Below are 15,436 nucleotides of genomic sequence, written 5' to 3'. Positions count from 1 at the left end.
TCTCTCTTCTTCACGAATAAGCAACTGAGAAGATTCTGGCATGGCTTCCTGACTTTCTCAGTATGGTAACTCCTCACTTAAAGTCGTCCCAGTTAACATTGTTTCGTTGTTACGTTGCCGTTCAATTAGGGAACATGCTCGTTTAAAGTTGTGCAGTGCTCCCTTCTAACGTCGTTTGGCAGCCGCCTGCTTTGTCTACTACTTGCAGGAAGAGCAGCCTGTTGCAGCTAGCTGGTGGGGGCTTGGAACCAGGGTGGACTAGCAGCCCCCTATCAGCTCCCCCTATCGGCTTCCTGCTCCCCTAAGTTCCCTGTGCAGCAGCTGCCTGCAGTTCAGCTGTCCCGACCCCCACTGCCATGTGCTGCTCCTGCCCTCTGCCTTGGAGCTGCTCCCCGAGACTCCTGCTTGCTGTGCTGGGGGGGGAGAGAAGGAAGAGGGAGGCTAATGTCAGGGTGTCCCCCTCTCCCCTGCTCCTGCACCCCGCTTACCCCATCTTCCATAGAGCAGGGCTCAGGATGGAGGAAGCTTGCAGCAGCTGCAGTCTCAGCAAGCTGATCTAATTAACAAGGCAGTGTACTTAAGGGAAATGTGCATATTTCCTTCCATTCCTGCTGCCTTGCAGAGATAGAGAGTTAACCCTTGAGGGCTCAGCCAATTGCTAGTTCATCATTTAGCAGTAAGGGAAATATCCTACCTTCTGACTCCTCCACCTCAACCAAGCTTCACAATCATCATCACTGTGTACCAGTATTAAATTGTTTGTTTAAAACTTATACCATGTGTGTATATACATATAAAATATAGTCTCTTGTCTGGTGAAAAAAATTTCCCTGGAACCTAACCCCCTCATTTACATTAATTCTTATGGGGAAATTGGATTCGCTTAACATCGTTTTGCTTAAAGTCACATTTTTCAGGAACATAACTACAACGTTAAGTGAGAAGTTCCTGCAGTCTTCTACACTGTTAAATAAAAGGCCAGATTCTGCCCTCAATTTACCCACAAGACCATATTGACTACAATTAGTTAAATTTGGATGCTCAGGTACACTGAGGGCAGACTGTATCCAGCTTATTCTTCTTGTATTATTATTATTATTATTATTATTGTATTGTGGTAGTGCTAATCATGGACCAGACCCCATTGTGTGAGGGGCTGTACAAACACAAAACAAAAAAAACAGTCGCTGCCTCAAAGAACTTACAACCTAAGTCAAACAGTTATAGTCATCACCTGAATGACTTTTCCTTATACCCTACTCAAATCTGAAGCATCATCAATAAGCAGTTGCTACTGGAACAGCTGCATGCAGTGAGAATTTTCAGGCAGTCATAGCATGGTATTTGCAGCAAGGATCTTAAACTAAAAGATGCTTAATGAGAACATTTTACTATAAATGGTGGGTTAGTGTTCAGTTGTATTCAGCCACTTTGTGGTACATTTATCTGTGGTAGGATACCATTTCTATAAGAGACACCATGCATTGTAATGGAAAAAATAGATTGCCTGAAGGATTCTCTAGACTGTGTAAGACTCTTGTTGCCTGCCCTACACGGGAAAAGAATTTGTTTTAAAATTTAAGAACAGGTAGTTCTGGTTACTTCAGGGGAATAATTACACATTATTTTCATCACTGGTAATCAACTGTGACTTTAAATTCTAGTGTCAGTTGAGCGCTCTAAATCCCTCATGTGAAACATTCTACAGCTTCACTGATCCTATTTAAGCAGGATTTACCTCCTGTAATTAATTATTTTGAACCAGCTCTTAAGATATAAAGATTAAGGCACATTTGGAACATAAGCTGAAACTTTAATAGCATAAACAGGTTGTACAGAAACATAATACAAGTTTAACTAGGTTTAACATCATTAATATTGAAAGAAGCTACCTCTTTCCCATAACTTAGTGAGGTATAAATAGATGAAAATATACAGAATGTAATCAAATAGGTATATTACGCAGATATTTGGGAATTCCAGGAACAAATGCAATTGGGTGCTGAAGTAGATATGGCAGCAATAACTATACACTTCCACTTGCCAGGCACCCTAGGAAAAGCTCCATGTGACAGGGTGTACCAGCCCTGAAAGGGTTAACTGTGCTTTGCAGGCTGAGGAAGCCCCACCCCTCTGACTCTGCTGGGCATGCTCAGCCTGGAGGCAGAGTATAAAAGGAAGCAGCCCAAATTTGTCAGGGCAGGCTGCTGAAACGGGGAGGATGCAGACCCTGACTACAGAGCCACAGCATGTAGAGCTCCAGATGGACTCCAGGCTGCCCGCCGAGCCCAGAGAAGAGACCACGCCAGCAGGAGCTATGCCACTTGAGGACCCCAGAGACCCAGGGGGACCATGGAGCATCACTGAGGGAGAAAAGGTAAGAAGCTGCCCAGGGGACTTTGACTTTTCTCTGGTGAGTGAACCAGGGAACCAGTCAGTGTGTTTTGGGAGGATCCCCGCTGACGTGGTAGTGAGCACCCCCACCACTGCCAGGGCCCTGGGCTGGGAATTCGAGGAATAGGGAGGGCCAGAGTCCCCCTACCCTGGATGCCATCCCATTCAGCTTATGAACAAGTATCTATTGTATATTTCTTCTCCCATGACAGAGGAAAATCTCCAAGGCTACATCTACATTATGAACTAGGGATGTGATTCCCCTGCTCCTAAACTCAGCATGACTCAGCCATGCCTCCATTGCTATTCATGTTACCATGGCTATACCGTTGTTTATACTCATGCTAGCTTGATGAGAGCTAGTGCAAGTATGCACGGCTTATGAACGGATATAGAGAGGGAGAGGTGGGACACAACCCCTCCCCCCAATAGAGGGAGCAAGGAGAGGCAGCACAGCCAGCTTTGGATTGTTATCAAGCAAAACCCGTCATTAGCATGGACTCATGTCCTCTAGAATGGTGGTTGAAACATGAGGGGACACATGAATCTTTATCACATCTGGCACATAAATATCTTTTGACACTGGCTACAACAGTGCCATGCGAATACCTTTTCTCACTTTCAGGTGACATTGTAAACATGAAGCAGGCAGCATTATCTCCTGTAAATGTAAACAAATTTGTTTGTCTTAGCGATTGGCTGAACAAGAAGTAGGACTGAGTAGACTCATAGTCTCTAAAGTTTTCCATTGTTTTATTTTTGAATACAGGTTTTTGTACATAATTCTACATTTGTAAGTTCAACTTTCATGATAAATTGATTGCACTACAGTACTTGTATTAGGTGAATTGAAAAATACTATTTCTTTTGTTTTACACAGTGCAAGTATTTGTAATAAAAATAAACATAAAATGAGTACTGTACACTTTGTATTCTGTGTTGTAACTGAAATCATTATACTTGAAAATGTAGAAAACAACCAAAAATATTTAAATAAATGGTATTCTATTATTGTTTAACAGCACAATTAATTGTGTGATTAATCGTGATTAATTTTTTTAATCACTTGACAGCTCTAATAATTAACCGAACATTGATTTGTAAACTATATACTCCTGGGGGAATTCTGTGCCACTGTGCATGTGCATAATTAACGTGCCATGCATATTTTTAATTTTTTGTGCAGAAAACAGCTTCAGCTGGAAAGTTGGTGCAGTTCTGCCTTTTGTACACCAGAGGATGCTGTGGCAATAGAACAGAGCAGCAGCTCCCAGCCAGCTAAGGAAGAGGAAGAACCTGCAGTGCCTTCTTCACAGTGGCTGTTGGGCCAGGTCAGGAGACAGGAGATATTGAGAGACAGACAGTGTAGGACTGCTTGGGGGGGTCAGACAGGGGCTCAAAAGGGCTAGTGGGGGAGGACAGACGGGGTCAGAGGCTGAATGGGAGTGGAGGCACAGGGTCACAGGGGGGAGGGAAATACAGTTCTGTATTGTAGTTTAGATGAATTATTACTCAGAGTTCTCTATTAATATGCCTAGTAAGGAATCTATTTGTCAAAAAACATTTCCTGAATCTTTTGTTGTCTGTGTTATTACAGACATAATTACTGATACGTATTTTGCAATAAATTATTTAAAAAAATTGAAACTGGTGTGGTTATATCATGTTATTTTGAGAAATAAAATATGCAGAATTTTAAAATATTGTGCGCAGAATTTTATTTTTTTTGTTGCAGAATTTTTAATTTGTTGGCATAGAATTCTTTCTATCTATCATCTACTAGGTTTCTCATGTTTGGTACCATTGTGTTCATGGAAGAAAGGGCTTTCAAACAATACCCAACTTGACTCATTTATGATGACATTGTATAATGAAAATTTCCAACAATCAGAGGACCTTGAGCTGGGAGCGAATCCCCTTGCTCCACCTCAGAGGATGACATAATTGAAATTATGATTCTGTCAATTTTTATGAATCAAATGCCAGCTCCCTTACCTTTCTATCACTAATATGCCCAAGGAATTACATATGCTTCCAGACTAATGTCTCTCTTTCATGTCAGCTGTTTGCATGGAGCTAACTGCTGCAGTGGTAGAGGCTGCCTCATTTGGAAAGTTCTTAGTGGGTTAAAATCTCTTCTCTCACCCCAAGGCAACAGCTATTTGTTTCCAATCTCTTTTATTTGAAATTTAATCCTTGTTCATATTATGACAGTGGTTGGTCCACATCTTAAAGGAAGTTTTACAAAAAACACTCTCCATTATTTTTGTGCAGCAATCACTCATACACATAAAGATATCATTAACTACCCAAAGCTGACAGGAGTACTATCCGACCAATGCCTGTGTACCAGGATGCAACTGGTTATGTTAATTCTAACTTCTTTCTCTTACACCTTCACACTACTAGCAGCCCTCGCATTCCCTCTGGGAGGAATCATTTCTGTCTTGAACTGAACTCCCACTTCGTCATACAGTTTATCAGTGTCAACATCTTGCAAAATTCAACAGAGCTGGAAGTTATTTCAATATTTAATCTTTAGATATGGGACATCTTTAGCTCAGCTTTATCTGAAATAAATTCTCCTGGGCCATTTAAATTTCCCTATATGATTTTGATCTATATGGAGTGGGGAGGAGAGGGGGGGGGAGATCTGGTTGTGAAGAATATTGATATGTTTTGACTTCTTAAAGGAAAAGTCCTCCCGACTGTGTTCCAGTGTGCTCTCCAGACAGATCCAGACTTTCTCTGGTGTTGGCAAAGATTCTCTACCTCAGGATTCCCTTGTAATGAAACAGATATATACATTCTTTGGAAATGTAAGGATTCTGCAGAACTGCTTGATTTCATATTTAGTGAGGAAAAATAATGAATGCAGGGGAATTTTCCTTTAGTTCTTATAAAAAACACCACGGTGTCTGTAGAGTTATGTTATACTGCCTATTTTTGGAAAACCAAATCACTCTTCATTTCATGCTAGATTTTCATCTTTCTCACTTCCCATCCATCACCACCACTTGGATATCTCCAGTATCTATTGATGGATATTTTAGAATTCAGAATGTTTGGCCAGCTATACTGGCAGTCCTTGCATTCTTTAGGGATGACACTATATTCCATATGCTAGTAATTTTTTTTTTTTTACTGTGAGAAGAAAGCATCCCTTTCTGTGAAACTCTTCTACTGTTTCATGATCCAACAGGAGTACCTTGTACTCAACCATCATGCACACATGCTTAGAGCCAATCACAGTCTGGCAACAAATTCTTAAAATATATACCTTAGAGAGGCAAGATTTTACCATCTCAAAAGTATCTATCTATCTAAAGAATGAAATTAGTGCAAGCATAAAAGAATGAAAGAAGTATTATGTTATACATGTATCTTAACTTCAGGAAAACATATTATTGTTGAATTAGTTGAGAAATAGTGTGCAATCATGCATTTAATTAAAAACTGTTGTAATGCATGCACACAAGGGGATGGAGAGAGTTAAGGTTGTACATGCAGCATTTAGCTTTACCATTTTCTGGCTCTGCTTAACCATGTTGCAAACATTCATAATCTGACTCATCCCTGCCAAAGGATTTGTGTTCATTGATAGAAAACACAATTGCAAGGGCCTGAGATGCATTTTACAGAGACAAGGTGGGTGAGGTAATATATTTTTATTGAACCAACTTCCATTGGTGAGAGAGACTATCTTTCCTGGAACCTACATGGCTACAACACTGCATCAACAATGTGCAAAGTATATGTCACTTGAATTATATTGTTGTCTGCGTTTTTTTTTTTTACATTGTCAGCAGTTAATCTCCCTGTTACAAAACCCTTCTTACTTCCCCACTTCTCAGGGCCTAAGTGCGTTTTACGTAGGGTTTGTTCCAGTCTGGCTGATTTTTCTTTTTCAAGGATTTTTTCGAATCCATCTCCATCAGTGACATTAGTCAGTTCTGTGCAAGATGAAGGCCATTTCCTGACCTTGTTTGGGCGCACAAGTTATTAGAGCATTCCTTATCATATAAAACAGGTGCCTGAAAAGAGACACTCATTTTACAAGTGCTGTTGAAACAGTCCAATGTCTTCCTGGATTGTAATGTAAAGGGGGGTTAAACTGCCATCTAATATTTCACCCCAACTGCTCTCTTACCATTTATTCCATAGCATGAGGTGCATGGTATTGTGTAGAGGACTGGGACTATGCACAGTGCATAAGATTAAGCATGTGCACAAGTGTTGGCAGGGCTGGGGCGGTAGAGGAAATGTTATAACTAGAGGTGATGAACACACATACATTAGTGTTCAGGTTCCAGTCACTAAGGCCCTGATGTTAAGAGGTGCTCAGCACCCATAGCTCCCATTGGACTTCTGGGGTTTCAGCACCTCTCAAAATGTTGCCACTGAAGCCAAGGGTGCAAGGCTTCCAAAACCTTCCTCTTTAAAAAGCCTACCCATCCCAAGAATGACATTCACAATACTGACATGCCCTCTAATCCAAACCCAACCAACCCAAAATCCAAAGCAGAGTTTTGACCTGAAAAGGGAGACATGCTGGAGACTCCATGAAGGCCATTAGGCACTTCATTATTGCTATTGATTTTCTGCTGAAGATGATCAGATACTGTGGTGATGGGTAGAAGTATAAAACCCAGAGATACATAGGTAGAACAGCTCCTCTCATCTTTTTTGGTAGGAAATATAGGGCTGGTGAAAATGTTGGAATGGCAGCTCCGAAGAGTGAAGTCTTCTCATCCTGAGGCAGCCTCAGTGCAAGTTCTCCCCCACACCTGCCTGCTAATGTTCCCCAATCCTGGACTGAAGGGATTGTTTCACAATTCAGTCCCTCTGCCCACTTAATAGCACACCACTGAGAGTGCTAAGAAAGATTCCAAGCTAATCCCACAGAGCTTTTTTGTTTGTTTGTGATGTAGATACCTGCACATTAGGAACTGGACTAACACAATAATTCATTTCATACTAAATCAGATAGTCACCATTTTGGAATGAATACCTGATTGATAGTGACTGGAAATTGTTACTATCTCATTTCCAGTTCTCTGGACCATGCAGTTCCTTTGATGCATACTTTCTTGCACAAATTCAGTATATAGCTTTTGTCACTATTAGCTGCAGCAAGGCCCCAAGAGACATCAACTTTCCATTCAAATTATATGCAACATCTGCTTTCCTCCCTTGGCTTTATTTTATGATTAAAGAAATCAGTAATAACTCCTATGCAAAAATTAGTTTTTATTATTTAAAGTAGAGTCTTTAATACAACCTTTAGACATATCTTTGTTTAAAAAAGTGGCCATGTAAAATAAATTACACCCAGCGACCTGTCAGAGCATGTCTAGTTAAAAGGAATAATGTAGGTCTGACTCTAACAATTAGTCAGCCAGCCAATTAAGGGATTATGCAGTTGCAGTGGGGAAGGGTTAAAAAATCCCCAAACTCCAGGGGAACATAATCCTTTTTGATTTAAAGGGGTTCTAACATTAATCACAAAGGGCACATCTGTCATTAGTTGTGCCATATAAAACTGCTCTTATTGTTTCCTTTCATTCACTATGGAAGTGGAGCACAAAACAGTCACTTTGGTTTCTTCATCAACATTTTGAGATGACTGATTAAACTGAAGAGATACTAGACACTGTCTTTTATCTATGTTCTGACACTCCTGGCTGTGCTGTTCTCTCAGTTTTCTCAGCACTGTGTTTCCAGGTCTCCCTTCAAATATTGTTCTGCATTTCAAGAAATAAAGGAGATATAATGTCAAGTACAGCATGATTATTTACTATCACTATATTGTTTGAAATCTGCTTAGTGCAGACGTTAAAGAAATGCTGGGAGACTGGTTGTTCAAGTACAAAGAAAGCTATTTCCAAACAATCAAGGGAAGGAAGAAAATATCAGAGAGCAAGAATATTTTTCATAGTCATTTATGATATGGTGAGTTCTCCACAAAAGAAATACAGCCTTGTTTGACATCTAATTTCCCATTCAGCCTTCATTATAGCATGAGTGATTAACAGTGCAAAGACATATTTCCAATAATATATCTGCACAGTAAATGGCCATGCCACACTTTGAACTGTACCTACTTAATTTGCTGCCTCACATGCAGTAAACAACATCTGAGAGAGTGGTGCTAAATTTTCATAAGTTTGTGTAGGCAAGACTATGTGGTATGAGAAGTATACTCCCACATCACACTTTTCTGTGAAGAAAATTGGCTCTGCTCTCTAAGACTGCAACAGCTTATGCAATTGTTTCCAAAAACAGACTGCAGAGCTGTAATTTTTGTGGTAAAAATCCCTTAATGATTTTTTTTGAAAGGCTGAGCATGGATAAAAAAATAATTGGACTCTTAAAATAATCTGGCTAAAAAAAAAAGTGTGTGTGTGTGAGAGAGAGAGAGAGACAGAAGAAAAAATCCCTATTGGAGCTAACCTACAGATATTGAACAAGTGCGGGGGAGGGAGGGAGAGGGGCAGGGGAAGTGGGGGCACTTTCTGAGAGATACTCTGTAATCCTCTCCTGGAGAGTTCTAGGGATGGCTTCCTTATTTCTGCCTCCAAGGACACTTTCCCATGCCACTATGTGATGAATTTGGCTGGTGTTGCAGTAAACATATGGGCCTGGGCAGCTTGGTGACACCAATAGCAGCTGTGTTCTCTGTGCCCTTGTGACCCTCAGAAGTGAGAGATCAACTAAAAATCACCACCGCCTGTGGAAATAGTGCCAATAGTTATTGCCATTGCCCTGTGTGCATACCCAAGGAATAGGTACTGAAATTGTATAGCTGAATGCAACAGAAAATCCTTCCTTCCTTCATCCCTGGCAGGAGGTCCTCACCATAGCTGGGGCTGAAGAGCGGTGCTGTGCTGAGGCCCTCCAAAGTTGAAGTGTCAATAAACATTTCTTGTGAAAAGTGTTCATGGGAATAAGGGAAGGGTATTAAATGCATCTTTCCCTTTTCATTGTGACTTAAATTCAATGGTACATCTGTCTGTTTTTATGCACAACTTCTGGCATGGTGGCCTTGCTCACAGGAAGCCTGACCTGGATGCGGAGGAAAAAGAAGAGGGCAAGGGACGACTTTGTCTGTGAGATCCTGCAAGTCAGTGCTGCATTGCACCATGAACAAAGGACTTGGAGGCCCACTATGACTGATAGCATGGTGAAAGAGAGGACAGGAAGAACGCCCAAAAGTTACAGCAGGACAAGTAGAGGGAAATGCACCACGACACAAAGGGTCTTCTCAGGCAGTAAAGCCAAATACTGCAGACCCTAGTTGGCCTACAGGTCAAACCCCCCCCCCCAGACTTGCCACCCTTTGCCGTCCTTGATCTCTCTTTCCTACACACACCCATGTTCCCTGTGGCAGGGTGCTGGACACTTCCCGCAGCTCCCATTGGCTGGGAACGGTAAACCATGGCCACTGGGAGCTGCGGGCAGCCGTACAAATGTAAACAAACTGTCTCGCATCCCGCCAGCAGATTACCCTGATGGGCTGCATGCAGCCCACAGGTTGCCCACCAATGCTGGAGAGGGAGGAAGTTCCCGTGCTCCTGTGGGGGACCCCCAAATTGGTTGGGGTCCCTGGGCACAGGCCCTGTCGGCCCATGTGGCAATCCATCACTGGGGCTGGGGCAAGCCTGGCACACTGATCCAATAATGTGGCCTTTTGCAGCCTCTGCTCGTCACCCCAAACCTGCATTACAATGTAATCCCCAGAGTCAGTGCTCGGTCCTCAGGCCCAGAAGCGGCGTTCTGCCTTCTGCAGCTGCTCCATAAAATGTCACGAACAACCTTGAATTGTTTTTCGCTATGTCCCCCAGCAACCTTTCCTCAAAGAAAACATCATGTCCCCTTTTGCTGCAATACTTCCTGTGGGTTTGCAAATACAGGAGAATTGTGTGTCCTGTATCGGCAACATTCATGAAAATAATGCAAGGCTCTGTGAGCTCCCTTCTTTTGTCAGAGCTGGCGGACACTGAAAAACGCAACATGGGTTTGTGGGATTTTTTAAAAAAATTACATGTGTTTATGGTTGCTTTACATGATAATATTTCACCTGTCCTGTTTATGTAACACTTTAAAAATCAGCAAAAGGGTTATATAAATAAAATTTATTATGAAACAAAAGGCAAAAAACTATTATGTACATAGTTTAGTCCTATTCAGTGTCTACTCGGCGCTTCTTGGCTTGTCTCTTATATTCATTAAATGGAGCATCTCTTGTCACTGTCCAGCAATAGTCTGCAAGCATTGATGAACTCCATTTGCCCTGATAGCGTTTCTCCAATGTCCTGGTGAAATCACTCGCCGTGCTCGTTGCTCACTGCTCCGCAGTTCGGTGGAAAAAAATCTAGATGAGAGTGCAAAAAATGTATCTTTAGTGACATGTTGCAACCAAGGCTTTTGTATGCCTTAAGGAGGTTTTCCACCAACAACCTGTAGTTGTCTGCCTTGTTGTTTCCAAGAAAATGTATTGCCACTAACTGGAAGGCTTTCCATGCCGTCTTTTCCTTGTCACGCAGTGCATGGTCAAATGCATCATCTCGAAGAAGTTCACGAATCTGAGGACCAACAAAGACACCTTCCTTTATCTTAGCTTCACTTAACCTTGGAAATTTTCCATGGAGGTACTTGAAAGCTGCTTGTGTTTTGTCAATGGCCTTGACAAAGTTCTTCATCAGACCCAACTTGATGTGTAAGGGTGGTAACAAAATCTTCCTTGATTCAACAAGTGGTGGATGCTGAACACTTTTCCTCCCAGGCTCCAATGACAGTCGGAGTGGCCAATCTTTCTTGATGTAGTGGGACTCTCTTGCACGACTATCCCATTCGCAGAGAAAACAGCAGTACTTTGTGTATCCAGTCTGCAGACCAAGCAAGACAGCAACAACCTTCAAAGCGCCACAAAGCTGCCACTGATGTTAGTCATAGTTTATGCACCTCAAAAGTTGTTTCATGTTGTCATAGGTTTCCTTCATATGGACTGCATGACCAACTGGAATTGATGGCAAAACATTGCCATTATGCAGTAAAACAGCTTTAAGACTCGTCTTCAATGAATCAATGAACAGTCTCCACTCATCTGGATCGTGAACGATGTTGAGGGCTGCCATCACACCATCGATGTTTTTGCAGGCTACAAGATCACCTTCTATGAAGAAGAATGGGACAAGATCCTTTTGACGGTCACAGAACGTGGAAACCCTAACATCACCTACCAGGAGATTCCACTGCTGTAGTCTGGAGCCCAACAGCTCTGCCTTACTCTTGGGTAGTTCCAAATCCCTGACAAGGTCATTCAGTTCACCTTGTTATGAGGTGTGGTTCAGAGGAGGATGGGAGAAAATGTGGGTCCTGTGACATTGATGGTTCAGGACCAGAAGTTTCATCCTCTTCCTCTTTCGTCTGACTCAAGTCAGAATGATTCTGGTGCATCAGGAACCGGCAGTCCTTCTCCGTGGGGTACTGGGCGTATAGCTGATGGAATGTTTGGATAATGCACAGTCCACTTTTTCTTCTTTGACACACCTTTCCCAACTGGAGGCACCATGCAGAAGTAACAATTGCTGGTATGATCTGTTGGCTCTCTCCAAATTATTGGCACTGCAAAAGGCATAGATTTCCTTTTCCTGTTCAACCACTGGCGAAGATATGTTGCACAAGTGTTGCAGCATATGTGTGGGGCCCACCTCTTGTCCTGATCTCCAATTTTGCAGCCAAAATAAAGGTGATAGGCTTTCTTAACCATAGTGGTTATACTGCGCTTTTGTGATGCAAAAGTCACTTCACCACAAACATAGCAGAAGTTATCTGCATTGTTCACACAAGTACGAGGCATCTGCTCACTTTGGCTAAACAGAAATGTGTCCCTTTGCAAAATCAAACTGACAAATAAGAGAGCACGACACTGTATGATTTCTAGAGCTGATATAGGGCAATTTGTTAAGCAGAGTGATGTAAGCTTTGTTATGATTGCATCATCCATGACTTCTAGGAATAACATGGTGCAATTCATATCATGTATGATGCAATACCAACTTCAGATTGCATCATTCATTGTTTTGCCTAAAAAGCAAGTACTGTCCAAACCCAGTCATAGATCCAGTCAAAGATGTATTTTAGTCATTTCTAGTTTAAATTGAGATCCCTTCCCTTTATAACTCACTTATCCTCCGCCATTCCCAAGTCAAGGGTCGTATATACTGACCCAATAGCATATCTTGAAAAGAGCCAATCAACAATTTTAAGCATCATTTTCATTCTCAGTGACCCAGAATTAGTAAAGTTTGACTACATTTATTTCAGAAGCATTTTGGCTGTAGAGCAATGTAATTGCTATCTCACAATACATTGCAAAAATTTCCCACAAGTCATTGTGTTGGATAATGGTGTGTGGCACATGGGGCTGCACTGCACCTTACATTAATGCAAGCACTCCTGGTAATTATGCACAGTGTTAACACAGTGAGTCAAGTATGCACCCACCCAAGCCATATACAAACTTCGACAGCTGTATGCTGAAATACCTTGCATCGACCGCTGTTTGTAGTGTAGACACGGCCTTAGTGAAAAATTGGAAGGATGATGAGGTACTTTTGCACCTCCTGGATCTAATGCGCACTGTCTTGAATGCCCAGTGCAAACTGATGCAGTCTGAAGGCAGTGCTAGCATACAGCAGCTGCTCATGGCCTATTCAAACTGCCAGAAATTGCTGGAGCACAAGAACACCCCAGACACTCTCCCTACACCAGGAGTGGGATGTGGTGGCCTAGGAACTGCTTCAGTGGCTTTGTGCCACTAAAAGGGAGGCCTTCAGTGCAGGAGGTATCCTTAGGAAGTTGATTAAGCTGATTTTAAGTTGCCTCACCTCAGTGGCACAAAGCAGTCATAGTTGGGTTTGGCCCTATAGGTAAAATCATCTGTACCTGGTCTGTGTAGGATCAAGTCCCTAGGGCACTCATTGCTACAGCATCTGGATACATTAGAGATAAAAAAAAAACAATTTTGAATTTTCAACTCAAAAGTCAGCACAGAGAGAAAAGTTCACCTCTCCAGTCTCCTTTCAGCGTTCTAGATGAGATGTGGCATGAAAAGTTTTGAAGATTTAGCCCACAGTGTTAATGAGATGGAAACAATGCAGCCAAGAGGATAGGAAGGCACTCGCTAGTCTCTCTTCATTTTAATCACCTCATCACGTTTTTGAAGAAGAAGCCAAAGTGACTGTTTTGTGCTCTACTTGTACAGTGGCTGAAGGGAACTAAAAAGAGCCATTTTACATTATACAGCTAATGACAGATGTGCCTTTCATGATTAAAGTTAAAACCACTTTAAATCAAAATGATTGTGCTCCCCCTTCATTGATTTTGTAATCTCCCTATGAAATTGCTGCTTCCCCTAATTGGCTGATGACATGATTAGTCGACTCTGACATGCAGTTGGTCTCCTTTTAATTAGGTGCTCGATTTCTTTAGCAAAGATATTATGTTGAAACAGCTCTCTCTAAGTGTTTTCGGGAGTAGTTTGTTTAATGCGTGGATGTTTTAATATTGTCTATCGTCATTGTCAATAAAAAAGATCTTTAAACTTTTTATTCTTGCACGCACTAAGAGCCAATTAGCTGGTACAGATTTGGGTCTCCAATTATGTTACTATTGTATCTTATGCAATTCTGTAGTTTTTTTGTTTATCTCCAAAGTAAGTCACTAATTTCAATTTTTAAATCCATTCTCAACTAACAGATAGACTAGGTGTAATATATAAAGGAAAATGCAGGCTTGATTTGCTGTGAAGATAATTTACTTCCCCAGTCAAGACATTCTATCTAGCTAAGCTCCTTAAAGAGTAGTTAAAAATGACCACAACAAGACCAAAATAAAATAATTAATAAAATGATATAAAAATATGTAGTTTACCTTTTGGGGCACAATTGTCAACATATGGCCTCAATTGGTGCATCTGTTGCTTTGCGTTGCTTGCTCAATATCATTTTGCACATGAATGGTAGATTTTACTACATGCACAAAACCCTATTCACCCATGTAAATAGGTTACACTCATGTAAATCTGTCATTGGTGTGTAAAGAGATAGTACACCAAAGGTATATGTACGTCAGGGACAGTTGGGGGAAGGGAGGAGGCAGGGCCAGAAGACAAGGGTTAACAGATAAAGGCCAAGGGGCAATTAAGGGTAGCAGAGGAGGCAAAGGCAGAGGGCAGAAGACAGTCTTGCTGCAGCGGGGTTCAGCTCAGTTCAGCAATACGGAGGCTGCCAGTACAGAAGCTGGCCAAGAGGTACGGTGGCACCTAGGTCTGTGCTGCCTCCAGGACCATCTACATTCATTAAGGGCCCTCTAATTTCCCCCCATAATTCAAGCACTGGGTGTACAACACAAATTTTCAGCTGGGGCTGAAGATCGAGCCCACCCTGCATTCACCCAGCAGCAGTAACTTGTTTCCCATGGAGCTGGCCCTGGCTTCCCACTATGGGCGTTGTGACATGGTGCATGGGGTTGTGTGGCACTGAGACCTTGTGCACTGAATTGCAATGGGACTCACTGAAATTTGGCCTGTCTGACCCTCCATTGGCTGGGCCAAATCTGAAAGGTGTTGCAACTAAATGAGACAGGAGCTGCTGCTGCCAAGTGTATGCTGGGAGGACTTGCTTTCCAACCCCTTCTCCCCCAGGACTGCCCCTTGAAACCAGGCTGAGATTGGTGTTGCAGTGCCAGGTATAATAACGTGTAAAATACACAGGCATAATAAGGTGTGAAATTAACAAGCCGATAGTTATAACAATATGTGCTTTAATATAGCTAAATATAAATGTATATATTTAGGAACAAAGAATAGAGGGCCATACTTACAGGATGGGGACTCTATCCTGGAAAGCAGTGACTCTGAAAAAGATTTGAGGGTTGTGGTGGATAATCAGCTGAACATGAGCTCTCAGTGTAACACTGTGGCCAAAAGAGCTAATGCGATCCTGGGATGTATAAACGGGAATATCAAATAGGAGCA

This window comes from Trachemys scripta, chromosome 3, assembly GCF_013100865.1.
Source record: "Trachemys scripta elegans isolate TJP31775 chromosome 3, CAS_Tse_1.0, whole genome shotgun sequence".
NCBI lineage: Eukaryota > Metazoa > Chordata > Testudines > Emydidae > Trachemys > Trachemys scripta.
The sequence above is the reverse complement of the archived record's forward strand: the minus strand, read 5'-3'. Positions refer to the sequence as shown.